Genomic DNA, 5,245 nt, shown 5'->3' with positions numbered 1-5,245 from the left:
TGAACCTTGGCACTCCAGATGTTTTGGAACGAACTACATTTCCCATGATGCTCAAGTACACTGTGTAGTGCATGAGCATCATGGGATATGTAGTTCCAAAACAGTGGTGCCAAGGTTCGCCATCACTGACCTGATGGTGCGTGTTCCCATATCTGACTTGTTTTGAGTTAATTTACAAGGAATGGGGTTGCCCGCAACTGACTTTTTCAGCCCCCAAAGCCATGGCGGTGCATTACCCCTTTGAGGAGAGCCTTCCCAAGAAGTGGACGGCTCCTCCGGTCGTGGATCCCCCAGTATCCAGGTTAAAGATCCCCCCCGCCCCACCCCCCAGGCTACAAGATTGTTTTGCGTCCAAGAGAAACTGATTCTTCCCCCCCCCCCCCCCCCCCCCCAGCTCACCGGGAGGCCCTCCTTGGGGGCAGTAAGGGACCTGCTGAGTCACGGGGTGGTTGTACTGGTTCCGGAATCTAACACTTCCAGGGATTCTACTCCAATTTGTAGTTTCCAAGAAGGAAGGGGTACGTCCAATCTTGGACCTAAAAGCCCTCAATCACTTTGTGAAAGTGCAGAGGTTCAGAATGTAATCAGTTCGCTCAGTAGTCACTGCACTCAAAGGGGGACTCCCTGGCGTCCTTAGACATCCAGGATGCGTACCTGCACATACCCATATGCCTTCGGCATAAAGTTTCTGTGATTTGCAGTCAGGGAAGCCCACTACCAGTTTGTGGCTCTTCCTTTTGGTCTGGCATCAGCCCCCCCCCCCCCCCCCCCCCCCGAGTCTTTACCAAGCTATTGGCTCCAATTTTGGCGTTGCTGCGGCAAAGGATCGCGACCGTGGGATACCTAGATGATCTCCTCCTGAGAGCATCTTCCGCCTCAGAATTAGGAGGATGTGGTGATCACCATACAGACCCTGCAAGAATTTGGGTGGCTGTTGAACCTAAAGAAGTCGGTGATTGTACTGACCCAGCGTCTGGAGTACCTGGGCTTGCTGCTGGACTCCAGGGAAGTGAGTGTTTTCTCCCTTCAGACAAACTGCAGACTCTCAGATCCACTGTAAAACTGCTGCTGAACCGCAAGTGGTCGTCGTTCTGCTTCTGCATGCGAGTCCTCTGACTCATGGTAGCTTCCTTCGAGGCAGTACCATATGCCCAGTTCCACACCAGAGTCCTGCAGAAGGAGATTTTGACAATGTCAAATCTCAGTTGTCCCTGGATTGTCAGATCCAGGTGAGCCAGTCAGACAGATTCTCTGAACTGGTGGCTGAGGTCCCCAGTGATTCAGTCTGGGAAGTTGTTCCTACCTCTGAAGTGGACAGTGATCACAACTGACGCCATCCTATCGGGCTGGGGTGGAGTGATGGGGGTTCAGTCAGCTCGGGGTCTCTGGTCGGCGGAAAAATCCAAGTTGCCAATCAATCTGCTCAAACTAAGAGCGATCAGGATGTGCCTCTCCACATGGTCGATGAGACTACAGGGGCGTCTGATCATGATCCAGTCAGACAACGCCACGGCTGTGGCATATGTCAATCACCAAGGAGGAACAAGGAGCACAGCTGCTGCACGTGAGGTCGCTCACCTACTTCAGTGGCACGTACCGGCCCTGTCAGCCATTTACATCCCGGGAGTGGAGATCTGGCAGGCGGACTGAGTCGCCAGGTACTGGACCAAGGAGAATGGGCGTGGCATCCGGAGGTATTCGGGCTACTGTGCCTTAGGTGGGGCACACCAGACATGGATCTTCTGGCCTCCCGTCTCAATTGGAAGGTGCCCAGATTTGTGTCCAGGACGAGATCCGCGAGCAGACGCGCTGGTGGCTCCGTGGGTTCAGTACCAGCTGATCTACTCTTTTCCTCCACTGAAACTTACCACGTCTGCTCTGCAGTTGAGGGGATCCCAGTGATTCTGGTTGCCCCAGATTGGCCTCTGCGACCTTGCTACGCAGATCTAGTACGCCTGGTGGCAGATTCCCCATGGTGACTGCCGTTGCAAGAGGACCTTCTGTCTCAGGGTCCGATTCTCCATCCTGCTTTACCATCGCTGGCTTCAACGGCATGGCTATTGAGAGCCAGGTGTTGAGGAACCGGGGTCTGTCGGGCTCTGATCCCAACTATGCTGAGTACGGAATTCTTCTCGGAAATATATCATCGTACCTGGAAGGCTTTACATCTCCATGTGTGGGGAGAAATGATGGCATCCGCGCTCCTTTTTTTCTATATCCAGGATCCTGCTCTTTCTTCAGCAAGGAGTATACCATAAACTGGCGTTAAGCACCATTAAGAGGCAAATATCGGTGCTTCAAAAACCGCCATTTGAAAATATCAGGGAGTTGACTCTTGACTTTCCCAGAAAGTGGTCTTTCTAGTGGCCATCACATCGGCTAGGAGGGTTTCGGAACTGGCGGCCTTGTCCTGCAAGTCGTCTTATCTGGTTATCAACAAGGATGAGGTGGTATTGTGTCTGCAACCGTCTTTCCTGCGGAAAGTGGTCTGCTTTTCATATCAATGAGGACATTGTGTTACCATCTCTGTATCCTAAGCCGAAACACCCTAAGGAAGTGGCCCTTCATGCTTTGGACGTGGTTCGGGCTCTAAAGGTGCATTTGTCTGCCACTGCTCCCTTTCGGAAGTCAGACTCACCATTTCAGTGGCTGGTCCCAAAGAAAGGCATGGCGGTCTTGTCGGCCATTTCCAGGTGGATCAGACAGATTGTAGTGCAAGCATACCCCTTGAAGGGACAGGTGCCCCCTTTCCGGTCACGGCCCAATCCACAAGGGCAATCGGATCGTCTTGGGCCTTCCGACACCAAGAGTCTGTCGTGCAGGCGTGTAAAGCGGAGACCTGGATGTCTGTCCACGTGTTTACCAAGTTCTACAAGGTAGATGTCAGTGCATCGGCTGATGCCTATTTTGGCCGCAAAATTTTGCAGGCGGCCGTATAGTTGCAATTGAATATGCAATATATTTTCTTTTTTTTTTTTTTAGATAAAAATGCAGAACCGTTAAGTTAATGCTGTTTTGCATTACATTCCGCAGTTTTTGGTGCGGTTGTGGCTCCTGTTGAGGGTACCCTGGTTTTGTGGTGGTTTTTTCCATGCACTTTTTATTCATTTTTTTTTATTTTTATTTATTTTATTTTTTTGGGTGGGTAAAATTTCACTAGTTCCCACTTACCATGGTGGATGAAGTTTCTATGCTGTCTTCCCACCCCTTTGTTTGGCACTGCTTGGGGACGTCCCAGTGCCTAATAGAGGAGCTGGCGGTCGGTGAATATAAGAGAAAATAGGATTTTCTTTTTTTGTACTCGCCATAAAATCCTTTTCTCTGTAATTCACTGACCGACACGGCACCCGCCCCTCCTTTCTCTTTACATTATACTGCTTGTTGAAGTACTGATGACTGCAGGGCAGGCTGGAGGGTTGTTGCCCAAGGGACCGCCCCCTGGGTGGAACTGAAGAGTTCTGAGTGTTGCATAACAAGTAATGCCTCGTATTCTAGTGGTGGGCATAACAACCCAATTGATAAGAGGAGCTGTGTCAGCTGGTGAATTACAGAGAAAATGATTTTATGGTGAGTACAAAAAATCCTATTCCTCATTTTAGGCCGATATGTATTCTACATATTTTTGGTAAAAAAAAAAAATTGATTTTGCGCTAAAGATACGTCTACAAAAACAGGGATAGTTATTTTTTAAAAACGAATGGCTGGCGATCTTTTTTTTTTTTTTGTGGTGTCTTTTTATTTTTTTTTATTTATATCGTAAAGTGGCATTGCGGCGGACAGATCGGACACCTGACACTATTTTGGGACCATTGACATTTTTAAAGCAATCAGTGCTATAAAAAAATGCATGTTTACTATATATGTGACTGACAGGGAAGGGGTTAATATTAGGGGCGTCGCAGGGGATAAATGTGTGTCCTAGGGAGTGATTCTAACTGTGGGGTGGAGGGGACTGATGAGGGGAGGGGGGATCGATTGGTGTTCCTCTGTACAAAGAACATATTATCAGTTCTCCTCTCCCCTGACAGGACATGATCTGTGTTTACACACATCCACGTCCCTGCTCTGTGATTAATCGTGGGTGCCTGGCTGACATCGGGTCCCCAGTGATGCGCCGAGTGCTTGCGCTCTCCACAATGATGGGAAGTGGAGGAAGGGTTCCTGCTGCTGTCATTTTACTATACAGCAGTGGGGAACTGGTTAACCACTTGCGGACCAGCCCCTGCAGTTTTACTGTGGCAGATTGCCTGAGCTGAGGCTTGGCTAGCGGGCGCATGCCCGCTGTGAGCCCTGAGGCTGACCGCGGGTCCAGTGGACTCTGTGGGGATACCTGCAGCCACCTCATGTTCACATCAGCATCGCCCCGTTCAGCCTAGTGACACTGTCACTGATCATAGCTCCCTGTAATCAGGAGCTATGATCAGTGATGTTGCATGCAGCCCCTCCCCCACCGTTAGAATCACTCCCTAGGGCATATAAAACCCCTACAGTGTCGCCTAGTGTTAACCCTGTTACTGCCAGTCACACTTGCACAGTAATCATTGCATTTTTAATTGCTGTATAAATGTTCCCAAAATAGTGCCAAGTGTCCGATGTGTCTGCCATGTCGCAGTCACGATAATCACTGCTCACCCCCATTACTAGTAAGTAAAAGGTTTACTAGTAGTAAAAAAAAAAAATGCCATAAAACTATCCCCTATTTTGTAGACGCTATAACTTTTGCGCAAACCAAGCGTTTATTGTGATATTTTTGGTTAAAAACAAAATGTAGAGGAATATGTATTGGCCTAAACTGAGGTAAAACTTTTTTTTAGTGATATTTAGTATAGCATAAAGTAAAAAATTATTTATTTTTTTCTTGTTATAGTGTAAAAATATAAACCGGAGCAATGACCAAAAGAAAGTTCTATTTGTAGGGAAAAAAATGTCACTTTTGTTTGGGAGCTACATCGTGTGACCCTGCAATTGTCAGTTAAAGCGACACAGTGCCAAATTGCAGAAAGTGTTCTGGTCTTTAGCCAGGCCAATGCTCTGGGCCTGAAGTGGTTAAAGTGTATTTTTCCCCAAAAAAATAAAAAATGGTACTTGAAAGATTGTTGCATAAATACTGTGACAAAGTATTGAAATAAATCTTATAGCCTGGATTAACTGCTGAGCTGGTCAGTATCTAGCCACTAAAAGTAATTGGTTGAGCAATCACTGTATGAACACGCATCTGGCGCAGTCCATGTGACAAACTAATTGC

The sequence above is a fragment of the Lithobates pipiens genome, unplaced genomic scaffold (assembly GCF_037356315.1).
Source record: "Lithobates pipiens isolate NorthernLeopardFrog02 unplaced genomic scaffold, aLitPip1_a1.2 Scaffold_16, whole genome shotgun sequence".
Taxonomy (NCBI): Eukaryota; Metazoa; Chordata; class Amphibia; order Anura; family Ranidae; genus Lithobates; species Lithobates pipiens.
This window is presented reverse-complemented; position numbering follows the sequence as displayed.